The sequence below is a fragment of the Rhineura floridana genome, chromosome 4 (assembly GCF_030035675.1).
Source record: "Rhineura floridana isolate rRhiFlo1 chromosome 4, rRhiFlo1.hap2, whole genome shotgun sequence".
Classification (NCBI taxonomy): Eukaryota; Metazoa; Chordata; class Lepidosauria; order Squamata; family Rhineuridae; genus Rhineura; species Rhineura floridana.
The window spans coordinates 132,164,831-132,180,218 of NC_084483.1; the positions used below are offsets into that span (position 1 = coordinate 132,164,831).

The following is a 15,388-nucleotide window of genomic DNA, read 5'->3' on the forward strand; positions in this document are numbered from 1 at the left end:
CCTTGCTCTTCTGACCTCTGGCCATAATTACCCCAAAGCTCTTTGATCTCTGGTTTTTGTGGACCCAGACACGCAGACGCCAATTTCCCTTGCTTCTATCTGCTTCGCCTCCTTCCTTTGCCCCCCCTCCTTTGCACGCAGGCAAGCACGTGCAGGGGAAGGACTCCATTCGCCTCCCAAACACTACCGCGCATTGTCATTGGCTGCCCCTAAGGCCCAATGAGAGCAGAGCCCAGGCTTCCTCGTGGCGTCCAGCACGGTGAGGAGGAAATTGGAGCAAGTAGGGGGTGAGTTGCTGGCTGGCTGCTCTAGCCGTGATGACTCTTTTTCTCTCTCTTGGTTTTTGCTGTCTCTTTAAGAGGGGGGAAATCCCGGAGGATAAAGTTTTGCTCCCCTTGCCAAGCAAATTTATACTTTAATTTTCCTTTGCCTAGGGATAAACAAAACAAAATAAAAAGCAGCAAAGATGAGACATAATGGGTCGATTTCTAAGCAGCTTGTTTAAAAGCAGAAACAAGGATGCCAAGCATACATTGCTTTTTCCCCTCTTTTTTTTTTACAATAATTTTTATTCAAATTTTCATAAAACAAACAAAACAAAATCATAAAACATTCAAAGACAAAAAACAAAACAAAACAAAAATGATTAAACAAAAAAATAAAATGTTGACTTCCCATTTGTCGCAGATCAGTTATAGGTCTACAATATATAACAATCCTGTCTCTTAAATTATATTATAAAATCACTTTCCTCCAGTAGTTATCTTAATTAATCATCAAATCTCATAGACATTACTTTATTCTTTCCACAAAAAGTCAAAGAGAGGTTTCAATTCTTTAAGAAATATATCTATCAATTTTTCTCCAAATAAACATATCGATTAATCCATCTCATCAGAATCTGTTAAGTCCAATAATTTCAATAGCCATTATTCCATTATCCATATTAATTCCATCTTCCATCTTCAATAGTCCTGTTAAGTCCAGTAATTTCAGTGTCCAATCTTCCATTATCAGTATTCCATAATAATCTTGCTGTCATAGCCATAGTCATATAATAAGAGTCTGATGGGAATTTCCTCTATCCCAAATATTTTCTTGCCATCGATACTGAATAAGTTGCTGAAATATTGTTGTAAAGTCATATCTCTGTTCTTCTTTTTTACAAATGCACTGGCTCATCTCTTGAGAGTTTTTCCATTGTCACATGGCTGCAGTTAATTCCATAGATTTTCTCTATATCAAGCTCCATCACGTCATTCCAGTCCAGAAAATTATCCAAGCCATTGATAACTTTATCTCTAATATCTTCATTAATTTCTTCAGAGATAACGTTAAATTCCAAACAGTAGATTTTATTTCTAATATCCATAAACTCCAGATCTTTTTCCAATTCCACATTTGTTCCAATCTCCAGGGCTTGTATCTTCCCTTTATTTTTTCTTTTCTCATCTCTGATCTCATTCTCCTCTCTCACAGGATCCCCTATTTCTTTAAGCTCCTGCGTCATTTTGCTCAGTTCAATTTTCAGCTCCTTACTGCCCTGTCGCAGGGTTTGTTTCGTTATCTCAATCTCATCCATTATTTTCTGAAACATAATTACTTCCAGATTCTCAGCCACTTTCTTGATTGCCATTTTTTAAAACCACGAAAACAAAACAAAACAAAAATAAAGAAGAACCACTTCTTATTTCAGCAACAATTGGGTTAATATTCCAGGCTTGATGACATCACAGTATAAACAGAGCAACCTGCCTTATCTCTCTATGTTCAAGAATACAAAACAAATTTAGTTCCCAGCATCAAAACAGTTAGTGGCGTCGTGAAGAAGCAGATTCGTCAAAATAAAATAGACCAAAAAGAGAATAGTCCCAGACAATATAATGTTCCAAAGTTCATATTTTTTATTTTTTTCTCCTCGGAATAGAAATCCCTCTTCTGTTTATATCTTTAGAATGCACTTCCAGGACAGCTTTTTGCAATAGAAACAGAGATAAGCTGTTAATTTCGTGAATAACAGAGAAGAGTTATAGCTCACCCAGAAGTTCTTTAAAGCTGATTCATTTGACAAATCTCTTTTTGCTGCAACAATTTAAACCAAGTAAAAAAAAAGATAGAAAGAAGAGTGCTTGCCTGTTAGTCCGTTTTCTCTTTGAAGAAAAGATAAACGTATCGCATTAATCAGATAGAGCTTGTTCGGAAGTCCATCCGGCATTGCTGGCTGGACCTTTTCTCATAAATTAATGAAATCCAGTCCTCCCAACAAAAACAGGCTTTTGAGGTTGATCTCTACGTTTCTCCCTGCCTGGGAGAAATTTCATCAGTCAAAAAAAAAATGTTCTGACTGATTTATATCTGAATAAGCTTCTTCTGAGGCGGGAGCCTGTCTCAAAAGCAGGCACAAGCGAAGTCACCCTTCCCGGAAGTCACTTTTTCCCCTCTTAATGCTTTTTTTAAAATTAGTGTGGAAGTGGGACTACAACTGTCAGCGTCCTTAGCTGTCACAGTAGGTCTGCCTGCTATTCCTCCACAGTTTGCCCAGTACAGGACCCCTCTTTAAACATCTGAAACACATTAGCCTCTTTAATGCTGCAAACTCGCTCCTTAATAGATTTGTTTGCCCGAGACCCTCGCTTTTCAAAATTGAACTCTACCCCAAAGATGGAAGCTGTAGCATAGCAAATAGCTCCGGTAATAGCCTGATTTATAAAGTCGAAGTTAAATGAAGGATCAACTTCTGTGAACCTTTCTTGTTAGCTGCCAGCCCCCCCCACAGCATTGGAAACCTGTTAAACAAGTCAGGTGCAAAAGCGAAGCCTTCTGGCTGGGTCTTCTGTACTGTGCAGAGTGACTGTTTTTATTCTGGCTTAAAGCACACTTCTTTAAAAAAAAAAGTACATGTGATTAATGGATACATTCAGTTTGGATGCTTCTGAAGTCCTGCTGTTTGTTTCTTTCTCCCTCCCTCCCTGCCTCTTTCTTTCCAGGTCCTTGCTCATTTTATTGTGATCTGCCTCAAAATAATTTTGTCGTATAGAGGAGGGGGATGTTATTGCTGATCGTGCACTATGTCCCACTTTCCGATGATTTTCACTTTTTGGCGGGGGTCTGGTCCCTAACCTGCCATATGAGCGGGCCCTATTGTACCTGGATTATATAGAGCTGCTACCCGGCACCTGCTTAGTTCATTAGGTGGCAGTCTGGGCAGGCGTTGAGCTGCAGAGGGAATGTAAAATTTGATGCATGTTCCTTTAAAATAATATCAATGATTAGGAAGAATCAGGTCACTGCCTCTGAGTATTGTGGACATGCACTGAATTTTGCTTGCACACTCTCTTTGTACATGTCTACTTAGAAGTAAACTCCATTGAGTTCAATAGGACTTACTCTCACAGGATGGCAGCCTTGATAATATGTTGATGCTATGATCCAAAGTTTGGAATATTGAAGTGGATTTCGATCAATACTGAACAAGTCTGACTGCCATTTCCCCTAGACAGGGGAGTCACGTAGACAACAGAGAATAGTGCTGTTGTAGTGAAAATGTGCCAAGGACACTGATATTGCAGGAATGGAGGGAGGACGGATGGAACAGGGGGCAGAGCATCATTGTAGCATTGTAACATAGAATAAAGCAATGTAACTGTTGCCATGATTGTGACGGAGGTAAAGGTATATAACTGTCTGTAACTAACCACCATTTTGAGGAAGAGAGTTGAGTCCCGTACTCTATTCTGGTTAAGCGCTTAGCTAAATAAACAACCTTAAAACAGGCTTTGGCTTCATTATTAAATCTCCTCAAAAAGAACTCAGTCGTAAATTCCACGACAATATCAACTGACTAGCAACCCAATTCACTGTTTAAGGTTATGCCAACACAATGGAGGCAGAAAGCAAGCTTGCGTTACATGAGAACTATATTCACACATACACACACACATAAACTGTGCCTGCCAGGGGTTTTGTTATACCCCTCGACCACAAACAGAGGGATCACGAGGGCATCCACGTTCATTTCAGTTTTTTCCCCCCATGGATGTCTCTGATTTCACTCTCTTTCTTCCTCTTCTCTCTGTGCTTAAGAGAAAGGAGAAAGAAAGGAAGGATCCTAATGAGTATCCTACATCAGCAGCAAATGGGGACAAATCCCAGGGAGCCTATAGCTTGACCCAGTTTTTACCCCCTCACCAGCCAACAGAACGTGTGTGTCACAAGGAGGGGCAGAAATCACTTTTCCCCCTCCCCACCTCTTTCTCCAACAAGTCTCCCTCACATGCAAGCTCGCAGGAAATCACTCCCCTTTCTTGCCTAACAGGGGTAAAAGAGAATTCACACACTAGGAAATGTGGCTTCAATTGCTATTTTTCCCAAGCTACTGCCTGCAAAGGTAGGCCAAACCATGGATGTTTTCTCTCTGTCAATTATTACTCACTAGATTTGGGTTGTCTTTCAAAGTGAGTTTATAGCTTTAAATCATATACCCCATGAAAGGGGAAGGTGTCCTCTATGAGATGCCACTGCGTCCCGCCTAGCCGAGAGCTTCTGCTGGGCGCAGGGCACAGAGCTGGACATCTATGCAAAATCAAAGCAGACAAAAACATATGAGATGCCACTGCATCCCTCCTGGCCCAGAGCTTCTGCTGGGCGCAGGGGAAGGATGAGGGCATCTATGCAGACAGAAAGGGTAGAGAATCTTCTTACTCTTACTCATTTCTCAGACCTCTTTCTGAAGTGAAGGGTCAAATCTGTAAAGAAGTTTGGAGCAGCCACATTAAAAGATAAGCGCAGCGCATTCCAGGCAGGGCATTATAGGCAGGGGGTTGCCAACCCTGCTTGGATATGGATGTCTTTGCAGAGGATCCCTAGTCAAGCTTTACCAACAGCACAATCCAAACTATATCTACTCAGAAGTAAGTCCTGTTGAGTTCTATGGGGGCTTAGTCCCTTAGTACGTGTGTTTAGAATTGCAGCCTTCAGGGGCATCCACCTTTACTCCCGAATGCTCCCATCTAACATCTCCACAACACTAGGTTCCTTTCTTCCTACAGTGGCCTTCTGGTGACTGGCCTGGCCTGAAGGTACTTCAACCCTTCTTGCCGAAAGCAAGTAGGCTAGATTAAATGTTCCCTACCCAGGCTCCATCTTTTAGCTAAGATGTCTACCTTAATTTCCAGTCAGATTTTTTTTAATTATACGCTCCAAGCAACTGTGATTTATGCTTAATGTATCATGCTTAATGACATCACTTGGGCCCACCCCGTGACATCACTCGGGCCCATCCTGTGACATCACTCGGGCCCACCCCGTGACATCACTCGGGCCTACCCCCATGACATCACTTGGGCCCGCCCCTAAAATCTCAGGTTTTGGGATGCTTCTGACCTGGCAACCCTACCTATGTTGTATGGAACGGACCTCCCAATAACATGGTATCTTCAGGAGGCCCGCACCTGCACAGCACAGTGATTGACTGGGTATTACGCATTCCCTAGAACAAGAGGAAACGTTTAATAAAAATCTCGAGGTCCAAATTGCCCTGCAGGCGCAGAAATACACTTCCACTCATGCAAGGCGACCCCTCCCATGGCAGCCCCCAGTGCCCTTTCCCAGACAATCCTGGTGCTCCCAAGAGCAGATTTTCAGGGAGTACAGAAAGCTGCAGTTGGAAGGTAAGGGGAGGCAAAGTCCCGTTGCACAACGAGGACACCAGCCACGCTTCTCTGGATCCAAGTCCTTATTTATAACACTGTCTTATTATGCAGTGGTTATGGTAAATTACTATGATAATAAGGGAGTATGTTAAAGCTACTGTCTACTTGTATAAGAAGGAATGTGAAATAATCATTGTATCAGGATTAAGAGAGATTGTGAAATATGCCTTGTAAATTGCTATAATTATGCAGGCTTGTATACTAATCACTGTCTATTAGAAAAGTATCACCAAAGTGTGATTCTTTTTTGAAATATTATTGTATCATTCTTTTGTGAAATAGTTATTGTAACATGCTACAGTTATGTGGATGTGCAATAACAAGGTCTTTCATAATATATTTTTAAAATAAGCTGATAAGACAAAGATGGCTTATTTTTTTATTTTATTTAACAGGATTTATATACTACTTAATCATCAAAACCTCTAAACAGTTGGAGTAGTTACTTATTGGAAATCATGTTTGTGAGGAAACATGCAATCTATCCTGGTATTTCAATAGAGTTTTCAATAAGTATCAACGTAACATCGTATACTAAAAACACATTTATTCTCTCAGTTATGCAGATATGCAAGTGATTAAAAAATATCTTAGACCTCTAATTATATCATGTATCCAGAAGAGCTTAATATGGCAAATAAATATATTTTATGGTTGAAATATCAGGTGATAAAATTTACCAATATGCTGAATGATGGGACATTAACTTTACAGAGCACTGTGATGTCCTTATATGTTAAAAACTGTAAATATGGTAAGTGCGGGTTTATATAGGGATATATGGTAAGTGAATTGAGTAAGAGGGGGGAGTACGTGGGCTAGAATGCGGGAGAATGTTGGATGATGATTGGTTGAGTGTTTTGAATGGCTGAAGGTATAAATGAGAGGATGACAGTTGTGTTGGAGAGGTTGTTGGGGGGAGTTGAGAGGAGAGTGATTGGAAAGGAGTTGAAGTGGGAGGCAGTTGGGATTCAGTTGACAGAGTTCTGAGGGAGGTTTGGATTCTATTAGGCTGATATTTGGACAGAATATATATAACTGGAAACATAAGAGTGACACTATATGAAACCATACACTTGTTAAACATTCCTAAAGTAATCTTGTTATTTCCTGGTGTTATCAAATAAATACTTTTATTGGTTTACCAAAAGCCTGATCCTTGGCTGGGGATATACAGACCAGAAGGGAGGGCAGGGTAATTACCAAGGCTGAAGCGAAACTGTATCATATGGTGGCAGGGGTGAAGGGAGATATTGTAACAACATCAAGTATCCAGAGCAACCCAGGATTGTATGCTTTATAGACAAAGATACAGGGGGGTTGTGGACAGCAAGGGCACCCAGATACAAAGTAACAAGCCACAGGGAGACTAAGGCAAAGTCTCTGGCAGTATTGTTTACAGGGAGTGGCTGGTGATGCTGCCTAGCAGGGGGATCTTGAGAGATCTGTGCTAGAGCGGAGTGAGAAAAAATAAAAACGATCCTGACTGGTGGTGTCCTGAGGTGGTGCCTAGTGAAAGGCGGTAGCCACAAGCAGGTGGGAACCTGACAGGTGGAGCCAAAGGTGGGAACAAGTTGTGGCTGTGCCTTGTTCCGGTCCTACTCACACCCACAGGATTGTTGGTTGTCCTCTCAGCCAACTCTCGGATCTCCAGTTGCTGCTTTTAAATGCCAGATCGGTACATAATAAAATCTCCCTTGTCCATGATTTGATTATGGATGAGGCGGCCGATCTGGCATGTATAACCGAGACCTGGGTGGGTGAGCAGGGAGGGGCTAGCCTCTCCCAGCTCTGCCCACCAGGGTATTTGGTCCAGCATCATGGTAGATCTGAGGGTCGGGGAGGGGGGGTTGCTGTGGTCTATAAGAGTTCCATCTCACTTATCAAGCACCATGTCCATACAGTAACTGGTCTGGAGTGTTTGCACCTTGTGTTGGGTCAGAGGGACAGATTGGGAATCTTGTTGGTGTACCGCCTACCCTGCTGCTCAACGGCATCCCTAACTGAGCTGACGGAAGTGGTCTCGGAGGTATTGCTGAGATCCCCCAGACTTTTAGTACTGGGGGATGTCAACATCCATGCTGAGGTTACTTTGTCTGGGGCGGCTCAGGACTTCATGTCCTCCATGACAACCATGGGGCTGTCCCAATATGTTAATGGCCCAACACATGTGGCGGGACATACCCTAGACCTTATTTTTGCTACTGGACATGGAGATGGTGATCTGGATGTGGGGAATTTTACATCTCTTCCTTTGTCATGGACAGATCACCGCTTGTTGAAGTTTAGACTCACAACGGCTTTTCCCCTCTGCAGGGGTGGGGGACCTATTAAATTGGTCCGTCCCCGGAGACTAATGAATCCTGAGGGGTTTCAAAAGGCTCTGGGGGATTTTCCGGCTGGAAAGACTGGTGCTCCTGTCGAAGCCCTAGTTGAACTGCGGAATACGGAGATGGCTCAGGCTGTTGACACGATCACTCCTGCGCGCCCTCTCCTGTGTAGAGCTCATACAGCTCCTTGGTATACTCCAGAGCTGAGAGTGATGAAACAAGATAGGAGGCGGCTTGAGCGGAGGTGGAGGCGAACTCCCGATGGATGCAATTATGCACTGGTAAGTGCCTCTACAAAACTATATTTAGAAGCGGTGAGGGTGGCGAAAAAACAATATTTTGCTGCCACCATTAAGTCATCTCTTTCCCGCCCAGCGGAGCTTTTTAGAGTTGTCCGAGGGCTACTTCATTCTGGCCCTAAGGACACGATAGTACCATCGGTGGCCCACTGTAATGAGTTTGCTGGGCACTTCCAGAACAAGATCTCATGCATTTGTCGGGACTTAGACTCCCAGTTTGTAGCAGTTGATCCAAGTGAGGTGTCCGGAGCACAGTCTTGTCATGTCTTGTTGGATGAGTTTCAGTTGGTTCAGCTCGAGGACGTGGACAAGGTGCTTGGACAGGTACGTGCAACCACTTCTGTACTGGATCCTTGCCCCTCTTGGCTTATAAAAACCAGCAGGGATGGAACAGCCAACTGGGCCAGGGAAGTGATAAATTCCTCTTTACGAGAGGGAGTGGTCTCTGGCTGTCTGAAAGAGGCAGTAGTGAGACCACTCCTGAAAAAACCTTCCTTGGACCCAGAAAATCTTGATAGCTACAGACTAGTAGCGAATGTTCCATTCCTGGGCAAGATCTTGGAACGAGTGGTTGCTGGCCAGCTCCAGGCGCTATTGGATGAAACCAATTATCTAGATCCATTTCAATCGGGTTTTAGGCCCGGTTTCGGCACTGAGACAGCCTTGGTCGCCCTGTATGATGACCTGTGTCGGGAGAGGGATGGAGGGAGTGTAACTCTGTTGATTCTCCTTGATCTTTCTGCGGCTTTTGATACCATCGACCATGGTATCCTTCTGGAGAGACTTGTGGAGTTGGGTGTTGGAGGTACTGCTTTGCAGTGGTTCCGCTCCTACTTGGCGGGTCGTCTCCAGAGGGTAGTGCTTGGGGAACATTGCTCGACACCATGGGTTCTCCAATATGGAGTCCCGCAGGGATCAGTTCTGTCCCCCATGCTTTTTAACATCTGCATGAAGCCGCTTGGTGCGGTCATCAGGAGCTTTGGAGTGTTGACCATTGTACTGTACTGTCACTGAGTGTTTTTCCATCAAGTCTGAAAGTCTGGAAAGTTACAAGAAGTGTCTGGAGAAGCAGCCTTATCTGCTGTGCCTGGCCTGAGAGAGCAGACATCCAAGGCCAGTAGTTGTCATGGTAATGGTAGATGCTTGGGAAAAGGTCTAACTGTTGATGTTAGAGTGCTGTCTGTGTTCTTTCTTACTTTTGCTTTTGAAGAGGGAAGAAGGGGGAAGAAGGGGGGGAACTATGCCTTTGGCCGTAATGTCTTAGTAAAGACTCTTAAAAAAAAACTTTCTCAAGCCTCTGTGAAGTTTCTTGCTCAACTTAACTCCAAAGTAACGTGCGCTGTCACGCAACAACGCTCACACATCAACAGTATGCTGATGACATGCAGCTCTACTTCTCCTTTTCATCTTCTTCAGGTGAGGCTGTCAATGTGCTGAACCGTTGCCTGGCTGCGACAATGGACTGGATGACAGCTAATAAACTGAGGCTCAATCCAGACAAGACTGAGATGCTGCTGGTGAGTGGTTTCTCTGATCAGATGGTGGATATTCATCCTGTTCTAGATGGGGTTACACTCCCCCTGAAAGAGCAGGTTCGTAGTCTGGGAATACTTTTAGATCCTTTTCTGTCACTTGAGGCTCAAGTAGCCTCGGTGGCACAAAATGCGTTCCACCAAATTCAGTTGGTAGCCCAGCTACGTCCCTATTTGGACAGAGAGGATCTCACCTCAGTTGTTCACGCTCTGGTAACCTCCCGATTGGACTACTGCAATGCGCTCTACGTGGGGCTGCATTTGAAGACGGTCCGGAAGCTACAGCTGGTGCAAAATGCAGCGGCCAGACTAATAACGAGGACCAGGCGGTCCGAACACATAACACCTGTTCTGGCCCGCTTGCACTGGCTACCTATATGCTTCTGGGCCAGATTCAAAGTGCTGGTTTTAACTTATAAAGCCCTATACGGCGCGGGACCACAATACCTATTGGAACGCCTCTCCCGATATGAACCTGCTCGTACACTGTGCTCAACATCGAAGGCCCTCCTCCGGGCTCCAACCCATAGGGAAGCTCGGAGGATGGTAACAAGAACTAGGGTCTTCTCAGTGGTGGCCCCCGAACTGTGGAACAGTCTTCCCGAAGAGATACGAATGGCGCCGACGCTGCTATCTTTCCGGCGCCAAGTTAAAACCTTCCTATTTTATCAGGCATTTTAATTTTTTCTATATATGTTTTTAATCTGGTTTTAGATTGTGGATTTCTATATATATCTGTTTTGTATTGTTTATGTGATTTTATTGTATTCATTCATATTTGTTGTACACCGCCCAGAGAGCTATGCTAGTGGGGCGGTATAAAAATTCAATAAATAAATAAATAATAAACGTCACAAGCATATATGTCGAATGCATTTTAAGAACCTTCAGTTGTTTCATTATTTTCAATTAAAGAACAATGTTTCTTACCCTACAATTAAGTTAACTTCAGAAACTTGACAGAGGGATTGTTCCCCCTCCTACCCACTTCCCTGGAAAAGCATCTTCAGGGGGTCAGGGCCCCTCCTGAACAATGTGGGATAGGGCAGGGGGGTTACTGAAGGAGGGGGGATTCACCCCAAATTGGACAGAGCCTGTCCAATTTGGAGTGAATCCCAAATTATTATAAATGATAACAAATCGTTATCCCCTAAAATGTTATGGTTTGTATTTTTATATGATGTTGTACAGATAGCACAGTATCCTTTGGTAACAGACTTATTCATAGCAGCAAAACCTGTTATCAACAGAAACTGATACACCTTTCCTGACACTTTGCAACACCTTGTTTGCCGTGTTTCCCTGGTTGAATCAATGCTTCAGTGCTCTGTTTGGCATGTAATAGAGCTAGGATCCATTAACTTATTTGTTTTATTCTCTTTTATAATTCCCAAATGTATTTCTTCTAATTATATTTCTTAATGGTGCTGCAGTTCTTTTATGCTGCCATTTTTAACTGTTTTCAATAAATCTACCTTCTTATATTTACTGGTGTGTTTTCTTAGGAAAGCCTTGGTACTAAATTCAGTTCCTTGACCATCTTAGTTAACTGCTCTTGAGTAACTGGCTTTGCTAAGGGCTCCAGGAAGCAGAGTCTGGTTCTTAACTCTTGCTCCCTTTGGAATGCCAGGGACATCCAGTAAAGACTAGGAATCTCCTGGCCTGATCTGGCTGGACATAAAGGAGTGGTGGCAGTGTACTAGCTTGCAGGGCTGGTTTGCATACCCTGGTAAGTTGACAACTGCTAGTGCCTACAAGACCTGGTTCCCAGGGTTTTAGCATCCAGTGATCTTGACATAGGTAGTCCTTTGGCTAAAGACAAGAGTATAATGAAACAAGGGACCAGGATGGCATTTTGCACTCTAAACTGAGAAGGAAGACAACTGTACCTGATTTTCACCCACAGATTAAAAACACATTTTAAACCTCAGTCGTTCCTAAAATACAAGATCAGTATTCCAGATCTAGGGCTCATCTACACGGTGGTTTACTGTGTGTTTAGTGCTACTCACATCTCATTTAAATTTGCATGGTTCACATGAGATTACCAGCAAACAGAAGCTATCATGCAGTTCCCCCCTGTAAATCTGTACTAACCCAATCCTCTGTTAATACGAAAAGGGAAGGAAAAAAATATCTTCACTCCATATCTCTAGTGCTTACAGACGCTTTGCTCTGATGCTTTTAGGTGGGTGTGTCAATTGTTCCCCTCGCCATGCCCACTCCCTCCTCCTCCTTTCGTTCATATAATTTCCTGTAGACTGAAAAGCAACTTCTGGCTCCTCTCCTCCTTCTGCTTTTTTATGTTGCTGCAAATGGTGCCTTTAGTTTCTTTTCCCCCCTTAACTTGTGCGCAAAAGCATAACACTACAGCTGTATCCTACCAGGGAAAACACAGATATTCGCACTTCTGGTTTTTTTAAAGGAACCCATTGCAGCATCCTTGGTTGCCAAGCAACCAGAAGGAGTTGAAATGTTAAATTAGAGGGCATGGTGATTAGGAAACTGTGTGATTGATCCTTTCCCTCAGTGTGAATAGAAAACACCATGTTTGCCGCTGGCATTGAGCCCTCACTGTAGACAGTGCAAATAGAAAACAGAGGTAAAAACAGCGTCTTTAGTACAAAGTAATGCTCCCATGTGGATAAGCCCCTAGTGAAGAAGAAAAAGCGGAAGCTAACCAAAGCCAAGCTATGTGGCTTCACCCTGAGGATATGAGAGAGGAGAAAGGCTCCTCAAGTATGCTTTTGTGATTATTCATTTTGTTCATTGATGAACCATGAGCAGAGAGGCTATTCAGGTTTGGTGCATCAGGCAGCTGATGAACTTTCTTTCTTTCTTTCTTTCTTTCTTTCTTTCTTTCTTTCTTTCTTTCTTTCTTTCTTTCTTTCTTTCTTTCTTTATCTAATTTGTATCCCGCCCTTCCTCCCAGCAGGAGCCCAGGGCAGCAAACAAAGCACTAAAACACTTTAAAACATCATAAAAACAGATCTTAAAATACATTAAAACAAAACAGCATTAAAAACATTTAAAAAACCAACTTTAAAAAGGGTTAAAAACATTAAAACACATATTAAACAATTCTGACACAGATACAGACTGGGATAGGTCTCAACTTAAAAGGCTTGTTGAAAGAGGAAAATGTTCAAAAGGCGCCGAAAAGATAGCAGAGATGGCGCCTGCCTAATATTCAAGGGGAGGGAATTCCACAGGGTAGGTGCCGCCACACTAAAGGTCCATTTCCTATATTGTGCAGAACAAACCTCCTGATAAGATGGTATCTGCAGGAGGCCCTCACCAGCAGAGCATAGTGATGAGGCGTAATGCTTAAGAGAGTGAACTAAAGTCAGGAAATCCCTGGATTGAATCTCATCTCTGCCATCAACTCATTAGGCGGCCTTTAAAAAGTCACTTTCTCTCAGTCTCAGTCCGACCAGCTGCAATACCAGGGGATAAGAGTACTGATCTTACAGGGTTGTGGTAAGGATTGGCATTAGATAATGAACATGGAAGACACAGAACACTTTAAAGCACTACATATAAATGTTAAATATGAATTATTATGAATGAAGATTATTGTTTAGTAGGGCTATCCTTATTTCCTCCCTTTACTTTGAACTTTCATTATGTTCTAAGGAAGTTGTAAGTGGTTCACAGTTTCTCCATAGAAAGTATACTGTCACATTATTTTAGAGAGAATCCAATTGTGCAGCAACAAAGATAAAAGAAGGTCACATGAAGAGTTTAAATTAGTGGACCAAACAGATGCTGCACTGAAGCTTCTTCTGTAACATACAGCGTAGGAACTCATGGATCTAGCAATGACATCAGTGATCCATAAATGATGTCTGAATCTTGTAGATTTTTCCACCACTGAGAACTATAGCCTTTCTTTGCCTCTTTATAAGCAAAGTAACACAAGCAAAAGTGTATCTCAAGTTCTGTGCAGATAGTAAGTCCACATATGGCTGTATGTGTGGTGTGCACATATATTCAAGAAGACAGTCATTGACTACAACCGCTAACCATGCCCAGTCCCCATGCATTGGGGTTCCCATTTATTCAGGCGGCAGTTATGTGCATACATGCCAACACATATAGGCTCTGAACTCACAGTTCATACCCTCAGTTGGCCAAGGATGTAAATTGCTTGTATGTAGCCTATGCATGTTGAGGTATGCACACAACACATAGACCTTTTATGTAAATGACATTTCCAGCACCTGGAAATCAGGTGCATGAGGTGGTGAGGCCAGCTGGCATGTTCCTGCTATACACACGCATATACAGTTGTATTGAGAATGGCTGTTTACCCAAGGTTTTATTTGCACTACTGTTGCCCCTGCTTTTGTATAATATGCAAACCAACATTGTTTGCAAAGGGGATCATAAATGGCCTTGCAAATGATCTTCAAATCTGAAACTTGCCAGAACTAAACTGAAGCACAATTTCTCCAGTGACACAGAAATGAGTAGCTAATTTACACAATGCCTTTGAATGTGAGTTGACTCAATGTTTCAGTTTAGCCTCTGAGGAAACCATCAGCTGATTGCTTCACCATGTGCCCAGAGTACAGTTCACCTTGCATTTAACAGCAAAAATAAATAAATACATAAATGCATAAAATGCAAATAGCTTGGCAGCAATGCAAAGTGATGGGATGGCCAAAGTCTATTGAACCCCTGAAAACAGGCTTCCAATCACCACCTCTAGCATGACCTGAAGTGGCTGGCTTTGTTGACATTTGTTGACACTGAACCTTCAATTTTTTAATTACCTCTAATTACTGGACTTTATATGATGATTGCAGGCCATTTGTTCAATTAAACACACGTCTGCTTATAACGCCGTGGAGTGCTTGACTTTATTTTGGGGGATTTTTTAAGCCAAAGCAGCGCCTGGAGGGGAGGGTTCAACCCTCCCCACGGCCTCCACTTACCACCAAATAATTTCTTGTTACCAAGTGCTTTTCTTCCAAATTCACTTTCCTTTAGGGACAAGCAAATATGTCAGTCTCGTTTTCTCATTTTCCCAACCTTAAGTTCAGTTCTCCACATTTCCAAATCAGTTTGCAATTTTTTTATTTCAAAAAAGGCCTCATGAACATTCTTTTCCCTAATATATACATTTTTGCAAAGCAATTTTCCCTAATATGATGTAATTTTTGTATGTCTATTTTCACTAAAATGTGCATTTATATGCACACTTAACCCTAATACAGCCTTTCCCAACCAGTGTGCCTCCAGATGTTGTTGGACCGCAATTCCCATCTTTCCTGACCATTGGCAATGCTGGCTGAGGCTGATGGGAGTTGTGGTCCAACAACATCTGGAGGCACACTGGTTGGGAAAGGCTGCCCTAATATGTACATTTTTGCACACATTGCTTTGCTGGAGAGCTGTCTTGCAAAATTCAGAGCAGTGCAAATTTCAAAGGATGGCTGTGTTTCAACAAGTTTGTGTTTAAATGCAAACTGAATCAAATTTCTCCCCCATCTCTGCTTCTAGTATTAAAT

At 42.7% G+C, this 15,388-nt stretch overlaps 1 protein-coding gene across 3 annotated transcripts in view; it reads right to left on the minus strand.

Moving 5' to 3' along the window:
* TRIM67 (tripartite motif containing 67) overlaps positions 1-15,388 on the minus strand; it is an 83,324-nt gene that overhangs the window by 17,495 nt on the left and 50,441 nt on the right. The gene's annotated exons all lie outside the window — the stretch shown is intronic.